Here is an 18,574-nt window from a genome sequence, read left to right as displayed (position 1 = left end):
CTATTCAGCTCTTGTGTATTATTAGTACTAAGTAAAAAAAAAAAAAAAAAGAACAAAATATTCACACATCCTCTTGTGCCTGGGAATCGTGGTATTTTAGAAATGTGGCAAGTGGTAGAACAGGATACAGAGAGTATGATTCACCTTTCTACCCCTCCCTTTTTCACCTCTGCATCTTTGCTTTTGTGTCAGATTAAAAAATAAAGTAATGGGCAAACCTAGATGGTCGTGGTTGAGCAGAAGGACTTGTGATTGTAACTACTTAAACCTGTGAACAAGACTTCAAAAATAATCCCTCAGATGCCTTTCTTCTCTAAGATCTCACCCCACTCTGGGGCACAAGAACTTGGTTGTACTTTTGGGAAGGCAGTCAAGAATTTTTCTGCTTTGGCAAACCCAGAGGTGCACCATTTCTGCGTCGAGTTCATCTCCTCCAATGTAGACTCCTGGTAAACTCTTTTGCGTTACATATTGATATGTAGTTTGCCTTTGATCATTGCAATTTATATTTGATGACAAGGAACCTTTCCAAGAACATACTCATTTGACAGTTCGAAGGGCTGAACAAATGTCTTTATTTTTATTTATTTATTTTTGAGATGGAGTCTTGCTCTGTAGCCCAGGCTGGAGTGCAATGGCATAATCTTGGCTCACTCCAATCTCCGCCTCCTCAGTTCAAGCGATTCTCATGCCTCAACTTCTGGAGTAGCTGGGACTACAGATGCATACCAGCATGCCTGGCTAATTTTTATATTTATTTTATTTTATTTTTTTTTGAGACAGAGTCTCATTCTGTTGCCCAGGCTGGAGTGCAATGGCGAGATCTCAGCTCACTGCAACCTCTGCCTCCTGGGTTCAAGCTATTTTCCTGCGTCAGCCTCTTGAGTAGCCGGGGTTACAGGTGCATGCCACCATGCCCGGCTAATTTTTGTACTTTTAGTAGAGACAGGGTTCCTTCATGTTGGTCAGGCTGGTCTCGAACTCCTGGCCTCAGGTAATCTGCGCGCCTCAGCCTCCCAAAGTGCTAGGATTACAGGCATGAGCCACCACTCCTGGCCAAATGTCTTTATCTTTAAAACAAGCATTTCAGTCTACAATATTTGTAAAGGATTGGGATTTGTTCTAATTAGATTTGTTCTCGTGGAGGACAGCATTGTTTTTATTGGCTTGTGAATGTGACCAGAGATACTTGCAATCGAACTCACACATGGGTTCTCTAGTTCACAATGTCCCACCTGGATGCCTTTTAGGCTTTCTTCTCCTCATAGCCTGCCACCTCTTTGGGCCTGGCCTGGAGGAAGCCTAAGTGAATCGTCTCCTCATAGAATCAAAAGTAGACCATAAATGATGATGAATGCTTCCAGGTTGCCTGGAGCCACTGCACCTGATGCCATTTGAAACTCCCGCAGGAAATACTGGGCATCCCATTCCAAGTGTCCTTGAAGCCCGTGGCAAATTCCTCTTGTTCACTCCACAAGCATGCTTCCTGTTGTTTTTGGGTGGTCTTCCCAATACCTAGACCTGAGAATGTTTAACAGAGAAAATAAAGAGCATATTTTGAATTTTCAAGTAAAATACTCTCTGATTGGTAGAACTTGGTTTTGATAGCAGAGTGTGGAAATAGCATGGCTGTTTATTTACTATGAGCATTTTGTGACAAACAGGCCTGATTCAGGGTATGATAGCACCACCCCTCAGTCTCTGAAATGGCCAATTTCTCCCAGCTGTTCAGGCCGGTTTCTGACTAAGCAAGTTGTTTCTTTTAGATCCTGTCTTCGAGGCAGTTTCTGATGGTAGACAGAGGACACATTTTTCTCTGCTCATCCATGTGTCTGTACAATCATTGGCTGCTCAGACACTCCAGGTTGGAGGTCTATATAAGTTACCCTCACCAGCCTTTCTGAACCAGACGCAAAGGACGCACCCCAACTGGCTTGTAAAAGCAGTACATCTAATCACACAATGCCTCTATAATGTGGTTTTTAAAATTAAGTGACCCACAGGATATTAATCTGGTGGTAACAACTCCCAAGGGATGTAGCACTGGCAAACACTTCAAGAGCTGCTAGTACTCCTATTAAATGTGATGTTCATTTTGTCTAAACATATGGAAATAAAACTAAGCCATGGGAGAACTTCAGTTCTGTACATGCTATAGTGTTCATAAACCTGTCATAAATAAGTGTCTCTTAAAAAGAAACCAATTAATAAATGTGCATTGAATCGCAAAGCGTAAATATTCCATAATACAGGGTCTCTCCTCCCCACACCCTCCACCAGCATTCCTATCCCTGCCAGGGCCGCCCCGCCGCCTCCCTGTTACTTAAGCTGTTATAACATTTTCCACTTTGTGGCCCATCTCGGTTTTGTTGTTGTTGATTGAGTTATTTGGTTGGTTCAGAGGCCTGAAAAAATAAAGAAAAAAAATCTGTAAGCTATAAAACTCAGCTTCTTTCTTCCTTTGTCTGTGTATTAGAGTCTGGCTTGGCACTAGAACCCCACCCCAAACCTCCCACCGAGAGTATGTCATATTTCTATATGCTCATGCATGTTCAGCTCTACCTCTTTTGAAATGATGCCCAAAGCCCAGCAATGTTTACATAAGTAAAAGGGAGTTTCACTTTTACGCTGTAATTTCTACATGGAGCAGAGAGTTTTCCTAGCCATACCTTATACTTTGTTCATAGGTGAACTTTTATTTTTCTGATATGATGGTTTTATCCAGCTTTGACAACAGATTTCTTTAGGAGATTACACACCTGGAATTAACTTTTTCTGCCAAGAATTACAGTGCACCTGGAAGTACTAAATCATTTTTATCTATGTTTTAGAAGCTTTGTGTAGTGAAATTGCATATCTCAAACTTGACTTGTCTCTTGAAGAGAAGCTTAAGGACTGGAGTCGGGTAGATATGAATATGCTGGTACTACAGAGTAAATACATCCAGGGTGTGTTTACTTTTCACCAGTCAAATACTCACTACCTGAACACCATCTCCCTGAGTACCTCACTTCTTAAATGACTCCGCTTCCTGCATAACATATGGAAATGTGAGTATGCACTTTCAGCAGATTGTTTGCTATGTTTACACCAGTTCTAACACTAATCCCCATTAATGTTTGATATAGTCCCCAACAGGTTTCAGAAGATGTCAGACACCATATCTACTGTGTGTGTGTTTGGCATGATACACACTCAAACAAGGAGAGTGATAAAGAAGGATTTTTAGAGATTTCTTTCCTAAAGATATTTGCTAACTAGATTAAATATTTTGAGAATGGGAAATACTTTGTATGAGTATGAATGACATCAAAATATAACATCCTTTAATTTAAAAAATAGGCAGGGAGTTCATTATAAATAGTCATACCATCCATTTGGAGACGTATTACATTTTCTGTTATGAAACTGTGGATAAAGTCTTGCGAGGTACAACTGTAAGACTATCTTCAAGAGATTTAGGATTACGAGTCAGAAAATTTATTAAAACTCATGCCTACACATTAGAAAGATAATATTGTGTGAGTATTAGAAATTACATGATTTCTTGGGGGTGGGGAGGGTAGTGTTATAGGAAATTTAGAGAAAAAAAGTCTTCAATCTTTAAGTTTTGCTATCTGTGTTAGAGCTCCTGTTTTTGTCATGAAACCAGGATATGCTCTCATTTTCCTGACGTGAAGTAGCATTGCTAGAACAACAAACGCTTTTCATCCCTAGGCATCCTGAAGTTTGCCAAACTGGTTCTGCTTATTCTTGTCGAACAAGGATAATTTCTTCTCTTGGTCGTCTCTGATACAGTGTCAGCATTTTAAAGGTCAAAAGTTACCATAGTGACAAATTACTTGAGTATAAACATTTATTCTGTTTAGACAAAAATGCTCTAAGATTAAGAAAAGGTTTAGAAAAATCATGGATAAACCAACACATTTATTTTGATGGATTTCTTTCTCAGGCAACATAAGAATGATATTATAAGTGATACTGTAAATAATGTTTAGTAAAAAAAAAGAGTACAGAAAAACAAAATATAGATACATTAAAATATATCTACTATCAAATTCAAATATAAATAGTTGAATTTCACAAATTACTATTTTCTGTTACTGTGGTTTAATTTTACATGAATGTGACTAAATTCTGCCCTGGTTATAGATAAACTCATTATGTTCTTTAAGTAGTTCGAATTTCCTGATAACCAGGAGTCAAACTGAAGAACAAGCAGAATTAGTAGCCAAGTCTAATAAACGACTGGGAAAAATTGTATCTGTCTCATCCTCCTGGTTCCCACACACTCTAGTTACATCATTACTTAGCCTGTAAATTTGGAGGCCAATTGGGCTCCAGAGCTTGGGTCAGGTGACCAAAACATCAAAATGTGTCTGAAACTCTACCCTAAAGATGGGGTTTCAGTAGGGCCTCTGGATAGCTGACTCCTCTGCGGCTGCTGTGCAATTTTCGTATTTTATTTCACCTTTGCTTTCAGGCTTAGCTTTTGGTCCCACAGATTGATGGCTGAAGCAAACTCGTTGATTTGGGTTTTTCTGTGCAGGTGCATGGGCAAAATTATTTCCTGTACCACATACTACAATCAGTTATGTAATAGCTTAAAAGAAAACAAAAACAGAAACTAGACCTTTCTTTATGAATTGGTTTTCATCAGAGATCATTCTAACCCCTTATTTTTATTTCATCTTTTTTTTTTTTGGTTTTGAAAACTGTTTTGGATTTTGTGATATTTTAAAACATAATTTAATGTCTAAATTCACAAAACTTAAAAACCAAGGTTATTAGAGCCACTGGCTGCAACTCCCCATCGATGGAGCTGAAATGCTCTGCTCCTCTTAAAAGGAGCGGAATGTGTAACTCTATCCCCTTGCTAAGGTTTCACAGGGCAAGTATAGTGATGACAACAACTACTTGTTTTCTGCAGATGTAGAAAGGCAATTTTTTTTTTTTTACATGTGCAGGAAGCAACAAAAAACCTGGTCTTCAGGGACAGGTGAGTGAATTGCCTTGCAAGAAATAAACCAAATAATCCTTAAAGTTGTAGTAACATATACAGAACCAAAAGCTTGACATCTCTGTACACAAACCTATTTTCATGTTCAGATTTACATTTCTCTTGATTGCTACAAGAGGGGCTATGATCGTTTCTAGTTGGGAGTTTGTTTCAATGGAGTAAAATCCATCAGAAATGAAAAATATCCTTGATAAATTGTTATCAGGTATTTAACAAATCTTTTCAGGAAGCAGGGATGATGCACTAAAGAAGGAGAAAACTCAGGTGAAAATTAATCTTGTTAAAAACCAAGGCAAACAAACAAACAACAACAGCAACAACAACAAAAAAAACCAAGGCAAACAAACAACAACAAAAAGAAAAACCAAGGCAAACAAAACAAATTGTCCTTCTTCTTGGATCAAACAACTGCATGAACTCTATTCCATGACTTACACAGCAAACATTAGTATGTACTAATTATCATGCTGCAGGATAAGGATACAAAGAAGGTAATGAGATATGATAATAATGATAATGATAACAGCTACCATTTATGTAGTGCTCACGGCATACCATACTGTACTGAGCACTCTACATTTATCCTAATCCTCACATTAATTCAAGAAGATAATTATTCCATTTTACAGAAGGAGAAACTGAGGATCAAAGAAGATAAATGATTTGCTCATGATCATGCTTCGGTTATGTGGCGAGCCATAGAGATAGAATTTCAATCTACATTGGATTTAATCTAGGAACTCTGTCCATAACTGTTCTCCCACATTTTCTAGAGATCAAATAGAGATACAAGTCTTTCTTTGTCCTTAGGTGGTTTTAATCCCGTGGTGGAGTAAACTAGATGAAGAAATAATTGACATTACACTTGTTAAAATATCAACAGGGCTAAGTGATTTAGGAAAGTCAAAGTTTCAGGGAAGAAGTGGTTTGGATCACAACTTTTCTTAGGAACCCTGTGTCTATGGCATCGGAGCAGGGAAGAGTGTAGGTGGTAGATTAATGTTTGGTTATCTTTTCCCCTTCAGGTAATCCTTTGGAAAGAATTGATTTCTAGTTTTATTCTGCAAAACTATCACTGAAAGTGCTGTGTAAGACAGAGCAAACTCCTGTCCCTACAGGTGCCTGCCAAATAAAGTAACTAGGTGCTCACATATTTTCCAGTACAAGTACTTCATTTTTAATTCATGGTCCAGGTCCTCAGTACATGCTGTTACTAATATTAGGTTTCAGCAGAGAATAATGAACAGGAACACAGGCCTGAATGTCTTAACATTTTTTAAACGACGTTTGCAGTGTGAAATTCTATTTCTGGCTTAATTGGAGTCTTTACATAAACAAGAGGAGGGCTCTGCAGTGTTGGGGAGGCATAATAGTCCCACAGCTTAGCAACAGAAAAGATAAGAGTCAGCATGATTCAGAACTGGTAGAAGGTTAATGCAGGCAGGACTTTTCCCCTTTTAGGTCTCAGCATAGTATTCTTATGTTGGACAAGAAAAGGAGAGGTCTTCTGAGTTAGGATTCTAACTGGAAAGCCTAGATCAGCTCCTTGGGGTGAAGCTTTATTCCATCAGAAAAGGAGGGAGGAGGAGAACTTGCTCTGGTTGGGGAATAGTACTGTTCAAATGGCCCCCAAAGCAGCGCTGACTTCTCCGTTAGGTGCAGCAGGCAGTGTTTACGGGGCCTATGGTACTTTCAATGTTTTAATTACATGTAAAACAAAGAAGAAAAATGAACCTAATGATAATGAATATATGATGATGAATTCAGCCTTGTTTATATTCATCTTGATACCAGTAGAGTTGTAAAGTATAACTTTTAATTATTTTTTGGAAGAAGGGATAATGGCAAAATGCCTGGACCCCATGAAAGTCATCATGTGGTCCTGCCCCAAAGAGGCCATTGAAGCAAGTTAAATGACTTTACTAGACAACCTGTTTTTTTTCCCCTTACTAGTGTTTTCTCACTGTAGATTCTACTGACAGCGAGTCTCTGAGAAAAAACACAAAAAACTCTCTTGGTTAACAAAAGCATCAAACGCACATTCCCTCTAGGTTTCTAACAGTGCCCTGACTGGCATAGAGTTGGCATTTAACAATTGGTTGTATATATTGGACACTGATTTAAAGAAAAAGCACACTGATATACTTATTCATTAAGTATAACTATTTATTGAGCATCAGCTGTGTGCCAGGCACTGTACTAGGTGCTACGGATATAACAGGAAATAAGATATTCTTCCTTAATTCCAAAAGCTTCAGAGAAAGTCAGTAAGAAGAAACATAAAAATGACATTTTCAGGAGGTAGTGGGTTGATAAAAATGAGGTAGGGGAAATCCTTGCTTTCTGATTTTCAGTTTAAAAAGTGTATCAACCTCCCAATTAAAAGAGGTTTTCTTCTATGACATTAAGACACAAGCTAAAATGGTCATAAATACATGAAACAGAGATATCGCATTGTATATGGTAGCTAAGCTTCTTATTTAAAAATAAAGGATGTTGAATGATTTTCAGTGAAATGAGAACTGCTAAAGCTCACCTGACTGGGGTGATTTTGGCCATCCAAGCACTCAGACTTGGTGAGTGTTTATTCTGCGGGAGGGCTAAAGCTACTGCTGGGCAGCTTCTTCCTCACTGTTGCTGGGCCTGCTGGGAGTCACGATAAATTTTGAGATTCATCTGAAAAAAGAACAAGTTTCACAGGAGCTCTCCAAGTCACTTGGTTTGAAGTAAACACCAAACTCAAATCATTTAGTTTCTCATGATGAGACTTTCAGGCAACATGTAGATCTTGCCTGGTCCGTTTATATAACAGACTTGTGTCTACCACGTGCCCTACATGTATCGGGCTTTGTGCTAATGTTTGGTTTCGAGAGAGGAACAAAACAGACAATGGCTCTGCCCGCATGGAGTTGAGTTTCCCATTTTCTTGTTGGAGAGGGAGAGGTAATACAAATTTCAAACAACAGACGGGGTAACTGCAGGGTTCTAGAAGTACCATTCTAGTGGCTATCTTTTATTTTGACTTTTTGGTAACAGCAACCCAATTCTCCTTGGCATGTTGTCTTATATTGGTCAAGAGATTCTGTCTCTCTCTAGCCAGGAAGTGGGCTTGTGACCCAAGCTTAATCAGAATCTCTTTCCTGGAGTTTTGAGGGGCTTGGTGTTGATTCCATGAGCATGTGGCCAGATTCTGGAAAGAAGATCCCCATTGATATCGCAGAATAGTCATGAACACCCATAATGGACTGGACCAGTGAGTTAAGGGTACCTTTTGCTTTACTTTGCCATTCATTGGGCTGGGTTATTAAACTAGATTGACCCTAAATTCCTTTCACCTAGTGCTTCCTTTTTGGAAATCAATAGGGATCATTAAGAAGAAGAATGTAAGCACAGACATACTGACTGGGTCAGCATGGTATAATGGAAAGAGCTTGGGGTTGTGCTGATTTTGGTATGCTTACCGGGCAGTTTCCCCCAGTCTAAAATTGGAAGCATAACACCAGCTCCACAAGGTTTTTGGGAAGTTTAAATCTAGACGGCCCTATTTAATGCCCATGCCCATGAATGTTAGTTCTTTGCCCTTACCTACTTTCACTTCTCCTGCCCAAACCCCACCGCATGCTGTCTTCATAAATAGTATGTTGCCAAGTTGGCTGGAAATTTTAAAATAATGGCAAAAATGTGCAATAACAACTCTGGAGAAAGAGATGAGATGGGGTTGGAAAGCTGATAAGTGAATCTTCAGTGACTTCCTCCTCCCTTCAGATAGTGTGGGCTTGGAGTGAAGTGTGGGCCGGAAATTTGACAATTGGCTAGATCTGTGGCTCGTGAACTCTGCCTGGCATGAACACTTCTATTTCAGCACATCTGTGATTGCCATATCACCAGCATTTGCAGAAATGGAGGATTAATTTTATTGTGCATTAGCTCAGCAGATCTGGTGACATAATATTGCACTACGAAGAAGGATTACTCACCAGTTTCTGGATGCTACATTTTTAGAAACTAACTCCACTTAACGATAAGTGTTGGATCTAACAACTTCCCCCTTTTCCCTACTCCCACTCTCCAATCACCCAACCAACAAATATTCCTTAATGTAAAAACCAGCTCTCATGGGACCAGATGGATACAATTTTTCTTCAGGATAAAATTCTGGATATTTCCCCAAAGTAAAGGTTTTATAATACTTCTTCATTTATTAAAAACAGATGTGCCATGTTTATAATATTGCTCCAAGCCCCCCCTGTTTTGGTTTATGGAAAGCAATTTGTGTAAGGTAAAATAATATAGCATTTGTGAGTCATTTCTGAAGAAAAAAATGCAAAAACTGTACAGTAGTCTGCAAGCCAGACAGGGCATACGGTCATAGGGAAATATGGCTACATCCCAGGGCAAACAAAGAGGAGACCTTGTTTCTACTTCTGTCGTACATCTACTCAGGGTTTCGACATATCCTCTTTTCACCTATGACCTCCATCTTCAGAAAAAGAGACTCAGAGACAGGCTGTTACTAAGGTCTAGTGGCTGGCAGAACTCAGTCGCACACTGCATCCTATAATCTTCCTACTTGCCACTAAGCCAGTAGCATTTCCCTTACCTGTTGTGTTTTTAAAAGAACTTTTCCCCCATCCTCATCTAGGCTACCTCATAGAGCCTTCTTCTTCTCCAGGTAGCACACCTTAAAAACTATTCCTTCCTTTCTCTATAGCCTCTTTGTCCATTCTGTCATTTCTACTTGCTGATGTTTAACCAGCTGCTGGGCTACTGTGTCACTTAAGTAGCTGTATTTGATGTCTATGGAGTTCAGAGTATACAGTGAGTAGGGCCCTGTGGACAAATGCAGAAATAAAATGTGTGTATGCGTGTTCTTTATTGAGTGCTTATTGCATGCCAGGCACTGCTCTAGTTAGTTTTTAGAGTTCGTTATATTTAATTTTCACAATTTTCTGTGAGGTATGAGTTTGGACAGACCTGCATTAAAGCCCTGCTCTACCATTTACTTGTAAAAATATGTAAGCTTTAAGTAGGGAGTATCCATATTTTTAGGGCTAATTCCTGTAATTTCTATTTGTATGGTTCAAAAAAAACAAAACAAAAACAAAAAAAACCAGCTTTTTCTCTTATATAGCCAGGGAAGATTTTCTTAAAAATTATTAAAAATATTCTGTCAATATTCTTTGTATTTGAAGCTCTGATGGCAAAACTGGATATATGCCATATTCATTTTTTTAACAGCATGAAGTACAAAGAAAGTGATAAAAAGTACACAAACTGCTTTAATTAATCTATGCAAGCAGCAGACAGTAAAATATAATGGTCTACTTATTCTTCTGTGATTGACAACCAATCCTTAGAGCAATTTGCACTCTGATCAGATAGCAGGTTTTCTCCCATAACCTTGAGGTCCAAGTCTCTCTGCCCTTTATTGTGAAATTATCTGCCCTTTGACCCTTTGAAAAGATGGAGTCCCACATCTTCTAAAAGCTTTCCCTGGGTCCTGCACTGATGTGTACAGTAAATGACTGATTGTCTCCATTATATGACCACAGCAGGCACAGAGAAATACCTAACTCATTTTAGCAAAACTTATCCTAATTGGAACTATAATCAAAGATAACTGGAATACTCCAGAAACTTACCTGGATTTGGTGTCTTTTGAAGTTTTGGTAAAATAAGTGGTACCTTCTTTGTGCTTGTATTTTCTTTCCTTCCAATAGGGGAGTGAGGAAGAAAAAAAATTGAAAGGAAAGCTAAAGCATCTCTTCTTGCACAACCTTCCCTTCTCTCTTTCTGTGTAGCAGAAGGTGACACTGGGCTGCTGGGCTGGTTCAGAGGGTTATGCACATAAAGTCCTTATCACCTGTGCTATTTAAAGTGGAATGGAAAAGTGCAGCTGAAAACATCCTGGGGGAAGCATTCTCTCCTAGGGCAGCCAGGGTACTTTTCATCTTCACCTGAAGGCAGCCCTCACCCAATTTAATGTATCATTTAGTTCAGCATTAGTGAAAAAATCCTCCCCAGGCCTGCTCACAATGACCCTAGGGCTCCATAGAAACAGACTGAGAAGGAGGGTTACCAGTTTTCGCTTCCTCGGTTAGATGTAGGAAAGGTAAACTGCAAACGTGGACATGGAGCCAAATGAGGAGGTTGAGGAGTGCAAGCTTTAAATGACAGAAAAGTGCTTTCTTTAAAGCTTCTGGGTCCTACCACCCAGCAGATAGGAGGAGAGCCTTGGATATAGTGACAGGTATGTAGGAAGGAAAGAAGGAAGGGAGGAAGAAGGAAGGAAAGAAAAATTACTGAGAACCCACTATGCTAAGTCTTTTGGCATTCTATCAGCTTCACAATACCATTTATGTTTTTATTATTCAATTGTAATTTTACAGAATAGCAAACAAATACTCCAAAGAGTTGGGTAATTTCTCCAAAAATGCAGACTAGCAAGGACAGGAACAGGAATTGAACCTGGATTATCTGTCCCAGTCCTTCCCTTTGCCCCTTTCAGGTGGCTTTGTTGTTCAGTGTTGACTCCAGGATTTCTACGTTAAATTAGGCCATAGTTCAATCTGTGGGAGACCTCAGCATCCCCCCAACTGGGAGCTTAAGGCCAGACCAGTAACAAGAGCTTATCTTCAGGGATGTTCAGGGGAGATGCCCCTCATACCCACTGGGAGGAAAAGGACAGGTACATTATGGCTGTCTGTGGGTGGGGCTGCGGCACTAACATGTCCCTATTATGGGGATACCTGCCAGCCATAATATTGGTCCTACAGTTCAAAGTGAGTCAAAAGCCCATTGCTAATTTCTTTATACTTTCTAAATCTGAAAAAAAACATCATTAAATCGCAAGACTCTTGTTGCTTTCTGCTAAGCTGTACATCGTGTCCCTGTCTTCAACAAACATGTGCTTTGGGATTATTATAATTTTGAAATTTAGTTTGATGATTCTTTAGGTTGATCAGCAAAATAAAGCAAGATAAGCTTTATCTTGCTTAGAGTGACTTGCTATGGAACTTCGTGCAGTCATTTGACGGGTTTACGGTGATTTGAAAGCAGACTTGTATCCCTGTCAACTGATCATCCTCCTTAATATCTGTGTAATTCACTACAAGAAGATGCAGTTTAATGCTCTCTGCCAATATTGTGTATAATATATGTGTGCGAGGATATCTCTTGCCTCTTGTTATTACCGTTTTGAACCCAATGTTTGGAAGTTCTTTTGTGATTTGTCATTTAAGCAAAATATAGACAGATTAGCCTGTCTTCTAAGAAGAGAGGATAGTTTCAAAGTGTGTAAAAGACACTTGCAGAGAAATTGAAAGTAATTGGGTTTGCTATGCTGATATTTTAGTATGGTAAATAAAACTCTTTCTTATGAAAACTTCTATGATAATTGTTGACATGCTAATTTAAAAAAATAATTTAAACTAGTGGTCCAAGAATTTTGAGTTACCTGACTCTGGTCAAATGCCAACTTCAACATTTATTAGTTGTTTATTCTTGGGCAAGTTACATGGTTTGCAAAGTCTTATATTTATCATCTGTAAAATGGGATATTAACACCTAGTTAAGGAGTTTACTCAGGGAGATGAGGGTTAAATGAAATAAACTGACTAGTGTTTGCACTTAGTAAAAGACATTCATTAACATGGAATTTATTATTATTAATCCTAGAGAGCAGTGTGCATTTTTCAGTGTTTTGACTAGCTGGGATTTGGTGATATTATTTTGAATTTAAAACTCTCACAACCACAAAGGGCAGTAATCATAACGTACAAATATTTTTTTTAACATGGAGATGTTTGGAAATGGAAATCAGCCAACCTCCTAATCTGATAATTCTAATAGAAATGGGAATCCATGAAGATTGTTTTATTAAATCTTTACGTACAGACAAGCCCCTATATACAATGCAGATGTTATGATAGATGTCAGTACTGGTATTAAGGTATGCTTCATGTTCTCATTACTAATACACTGTGATTAATTCAAATAAATATACCAAGAATATATAGTAGTGCAATTTTCTACTTCCTCACCAAAAGAATTACATGTCTCTTATGTTTAAAGAACTCTCCTGCTAAAATTGATGGAAGATATCACATGGCAAATATAATGGTTTTTGCCAGAACATGGTAAATGATTTTTTACTATGGAACATGAAAAATATCTCATAAAGGACATTATTTTTATGTTAAAGGAGGAACTAAATAGCTACACACAAAATAACACCCATCAGAGGTTTGTTACATACGAATTTTATCTATGCCTTTTTTAGGTGTATTTGTGTTTTTAATGGCTACTGTGTCTTTAGATAATGAGTTCTCTGAGCAATTACCTAGTGAGTTGGATAAAACACAGGTTTCATATTTAAATGTGCACTTATTTGGTAAGTAACTAAGACTTCTTGGGTTCACTTGCTTCTTCTGTAATTATGGATGGGGGTGCCTTCCTGGTGATATCAAGTTTGTAGAGTTTGTCAAGTAAGATTGTGGAAATTAGAGGGTTCTGAGGACAGAGCACTATACAATGTAAGAAATTCACTAACTTGCCTTCCTCCTGGGTGAAATAAATCTCCTCATTGTAGTGTCCTACTTATTGTGCCTAGGGATACTCATTAGAATTTGGTGAACAAATATATGTCAAAGACTTCATGTTTGAGAATTTCTTTAATGGATATGATGAAAAGTAAAAGAGCTAAAGATGCTACCATTGTCTGCAGATTGACTAGAGATTACCAGTGACTTTTAAAATGCAATTTATGACAAATTTTTTTTGTGTATTTATTTTCTCTAAAACCTTTCTGTTACTCCTTAGATTAAGGAAATGTGGAAAATGGGACAATTCACATTGTCCTCAACTGAAATAAGTTACCCGTTTTACATTTATTTCATCTGAACAAAATTATTTATAATTTAATTTCCTTTCACTTTTCAAGAACTTGACTCTTAAGTAAATAAGAAGTGGATCTGCTTGCTTTTTAAGTTTATTTAATAATGTTTTTAAGAATAAATGTCCTTTAAGAATGGAATAGTAAATACAGGTTCCAAAGATCATTTGTGTAATGCCTGCATATAGTTCCCCAATAGTTTCCTTCCTGATCCTCCAAATCATAAAAAAAACCAAATTTTCTGATTTTAAATATTTTTTGTTTCAGGTAGTCTCCATCTTTACAAGTAAGATTAGTTGTAAATGTGGCCAACTTTTTTTTGGTCTTAATATTGTTTGAATATCAATAGATATTTTTTGCCGATAGAAATAAGGATAACAACAACAACAAAAAGAAATAATTTGAGAATGAGGCAGAGAAAAGGGTTCTTTATAAATAGATGCTTTCTGGAGTGGAAATTCATAGTTTCAAAAGGAATTAAGTCACTTAATTAGGTGGGGAATGGCATAGTACAACACAGACCCAGACACTGATTTCCCTTTCTGAGACATCTTTCTCATTCCAGTTTTCTCTTTAATCCTCTGTACTAATGATGAATGACATCATTATTCATATTACTGGCTTTCCAAAGTGAACTGATATTTGGCATAACCAAAAAGGTACAATATCTAAAAGCACTAGGATATTTTAAAACCAATCTTCTCAAGAAGAGATGATTATGCTTTACAAGAGGAAATATTTCTACCATTAGCCTTATTTCACTAACAAGTTTCTGGCCAAGAAGAAAGCAATAAATACCTACTCATGCTCAACTAATCTCAAATAACTTTTTAACAATCCATTTGTTTTGAAGTGCCAAATGCATATTCAGGATGTCGCCTCCCTGCCATTTCTTTATCACTTTTGTTGGATTTACTAGTACAAAAGAAATATGTCTTACAAAATTACTCTTAATCACATGGATTGAGATCAATAGTAAACTAAAATATTACATGTTGTCAACTGAAACGTTTCATCACATTTAATCTAACAGATCAGATTTGGGAGGCTACAAAATATGAACAATTCGCAGGAGAACAATGAATGGTAATTACTGAAGATGCCTATAAGATACATTTTATCAGTTCATGCCTTTTTGTTTTTCTAAGAGATGTTATGGTCTACCATCTACTCTTTAATATTGTCCATAATATCATGATCAAGAAAAAAGAGTTGCTTCAAGAAAATTTGAGCTGGAAAGACAAGATGCAAGTAACTTACATTATGATTTTTAAATAATGAGTTCTCTCATTATTATTATTTTTAACAAATAATGCTAGTAAAAGTTCCTACTTAACTAGAGTTTTGACTAGTTGTGACAACCAGGATCTCTCACCAGAACTTTGAGTTTAAAAGAGATTAATTTCAAGCAGATGAGTACTTCCTCCTGGGACAGCCTTCTCCAACCCAATGACCTTATGGTTGAGTATCTAAGCATATTTTTCTTACCTAAAAATAAAACCCAATTTTTTTCCTTCCCTCCTTCCTTCCTTCCTTCCTTCCTTCCTTCCTTCCTTCCTTCCTTCCTTCCTTCCTTCCTTCCTTCCTTCCCGCCTTCCTCCCTCCCTCCCTCTCTCCCTTCCTTTCTTCCTTCCTTCCTTCCTTCCTTCCTTTCCTCCCCCATTTTTTGGGGGGGTTTTCTGGCTTTTGCTTTTCATATCCCATTCTGTTCACCTACAAAATGAAAATGGACTCACTGACCTGATGTAATCAAATGTTGTAAGTCAATATAAGTACAGCCAAGAAATTGAAGTTGGATTAAACTGAATGAGAGTTTGGGTCTAAAGTAATATGACAGTAGACCTAAAAGGAAATTTATAAACTTTCTTTTTCTGTAATATTGTGATAGGCAGAATAATGCTCTCCACCCTACCCCAAATATGTCCGTGTCTTAATCCTTGGAGCCTACGAGTATGTTACATTACATGGCAAAGGGAAATTAAGATTGCAGCTAAAATTAAGGTTGCTAATTTGGTGATTTTATGATAGAGAGATCATACTGGATTATCTGGGTAGACCTGGTATACTTGCAAAAGTCTTTAAAAGTAGAAGAAGAAGACCGAAGAGGGGTCAGAATGATATGATGTAAAAAGAAGTTGATCTCCCCTTGCTGGTTTTGAGGATGGAGGAAGGCATCATAAGCCAAAAAAAGCAGGAAGCCATCAGAAACTGGAAAAGTCAAGAAAACAGATTCTCCCTATGAGTCTACAGAGGGAATTCACCTCTGCTGACACCTTGATTTTGGCTCAGTGAGACCTGTGCTGAACTTCTAACCTATAGAACTGTGAGATAATAGATTTATGTTTTAAGCCACCAAATTTCTGATAATTTGTTGTAGCAGCAATGGAAAACAAATACAAAATATATTCTCTGTCCTATAGTAATTTCTCTTTATTAACTTTTGGTGAGGAAGAATTTGTAAGGGAATACAGAGTTATCCTAACTTTTGGCTTATGATAATAGAGGAATTGGCTAGAATGAGTAAAAAATTATATTTTCTGTTACCCTTGAAACCAGCACGTTTGCAAAATGAAAGTTTTTATTGTTTTTCTGCAGCATTTTATTTATTTTATTTGTTTATTTATTTATTTATTTTTGAGGCAGGGTCTCACTTTGTCACCCAGGCTGGAGTGGCACAATCACGGCTCACTGCAACCTCAACCTCCTGGACTCAAGCCATCTTCCTGCCTCAGCCTCCTGCATAACTGGGACTACAAGCGTGCACCACCATGCCTGGCTAATTTTCAAATTTTGTTTTGTGTAGAAATGGGGTTCCACTATGTTGAACTTGAACTCCTGGGCTCAGGCGATCCTCCCACCTCACCCTCCCAAAGTGTTGGGATTACAGGCGTGAGCCATGGCGCTCAGCTCTGCAGCATTTTATATCTTATTTGCAAGAGCTGTGTGGATTTTCATTGGCTTCTTTCTTAGCCTGGGTTACCCTGGAAAGCAGAGATTGAGAAAAGAGCTTGCATTCAGGTAGTTTTTTTGGGAAGTGACCCAAGGAATCAGTAAGTGGAAGCACTTGTCATTGAGTCACATCCCCCATTGAGGGTTGCCTTGGGTGGTGATCTCAGACCCTGCACTTGAGCTGTGTGTGCATCCATGCCCAGTAAACTCCTGTGGGTATCCCACTTCTTCAGTACCAGAAAAATGCCACAGAAGGTCAATGATATGCCTGAGGAAATATGTGGTCAATGTTGGAGCTCTTCACCCCTTTTACCATGTAATTATTCACCACAGCCACAACTGCAAATGGCAACAGAAGACTGAGAAGAAGTGAGGCAGAACATAAGAGGCACCTGATTCAATCCATTCTCTGCATATGTTAAGACCAATTTGTCACTGAGTCTTCAAAGTATTGGCAGCTGCAATCACTCCAAAAAGAAGCTTAATGCAAAGGATTAGTATACTAAGCTGCAATCTCCACTGCCACAACTGAATCTGAGGTCATAATTGGTATTCATCATCTAGCTTCTCCAACATCCATTCTAGATTTCCCTCACCCTTGCCCAAAACTTCAGTTCCTCAAATGGCATGCCATCTCCATCCTTGAGGGATGTGAGCTCTTAGCTTCCTTGTCCTTACTGGGCTATGATTGCTAAAATTGACTATTGACCAGTATCATTTTGCATAGAAGTACCCAGAGACCCCCAGTGAATCCCTGTATTCCAGATTCTCTCTGTTCTCATTGTATGGTAAGAAACCCTACTCCTCAAGATAATCACATTTGATTATCTTCTGCAAGTATAGTAATTCTTTTCTTTGCTTGTTAGGTCGCTGGCATGAGGAACCCAAAGTAGAGGCGGTAGTCATAGTTTCCGCCTCATTGAGATTCTTATCAATTCTTTTAGTGAAAGCAGTACTCCTCTCGGTATTAGAACCTCTGAATCCTATAAAACCTAAAGGTGCAGGGACGAGAAGCACACATTCTGTAAGCAGACCACTTAGAATCCACTGGGAATGATGGTGAGAGGGTCAGACAACTATATAGACCTGTTTATTTCAGTTATTGGGGGCATAGCATGACTATTTGTTTAATTTATATACTTGTTCTTGGTGGACAATGTCCCAGCTTCACAGAGGTCTTTGCCCTGAGTTAGCACCTTAGTTGAACCTTTAATAAGCAATTCCATCATTATAAGTAGGTGATTTTTTTCAGGTGGTGCACTATGTGGTAGAAATAGTGAATCATTTGGTCATGAATTGATTGTTGCAAACTTTTCTCTGTAAAATAGAACCCTTAATTTTGACTGACAATATATGGGAATCCATATAATCAACAAGGTGCATTATATGCCTTTGAATGGTGGTGCTGTCAGACATGGCAGACAGGAATATCAAACTCCAGTAAGGATGAATCATTACCCCCTCCAGGGTGGAAGGAATTTGATCTAATCAACCTGCTACTGAGTGTTTGGCTGATCTTAGGTTTTGCTGCTCTATCAAAGGATTCATGCCAGGTTGTTAACAGAGTTTGGCAGGTTGTGTATTCAACAGCAGCCTTAAATAGTGGGAGCCCATACTGTTGGGTTCTCCCATGCACAACCTCTATTCCTGTTACTGTTGGGACTTCATTATTGGACCTAATGGATAAGCACATTGGGCGGTCAAGGACAGTG

The 18,574-nt window shown here is 38.2% G+C and overlaps 1 long non-coding RNA gene across 1 annotated transcript; it reads right to left on the bottom strand.

Annotated features, from left to right (window-relative positions):
* Window positions 1–1,252: 1,252 nt before the first annotated feature.
* Window positions 1,253–10,871, bottom strand: LOC126948398 (uncharacterized). Its single transcript, XR_007723427.1, has 3 exons — window positions 10,663–10,871; window positions 7,557–7,696; window positions 1,253–2,405 (listed from the first exon to the last, which is right to left on the bottom strand). It is a non-coding gene; the product is annotated as an uncharacterized LOC126948398 (long non-coding RNA).
* Between the last annotated feature and the right edge of the window lie 7,703 nt (window positions 10,872–18,574).

Source organism: Macaca thibetana, chromosome 2, assembly GCF_024542745.1.
Source record: "Macaca thibetana thibetana isolate TM-01 chromosome 2, ASM2454274v1, whole genome shotgun sequence".
NCBI lineage: Eukaryota > Metazoa > Chordata > Mammalia > Primates > Cercopithecidae > Macaca > Macaca thibetana.
This window is presented reverse-complemented; position numbering and strand designations above follow the sequence as displayed.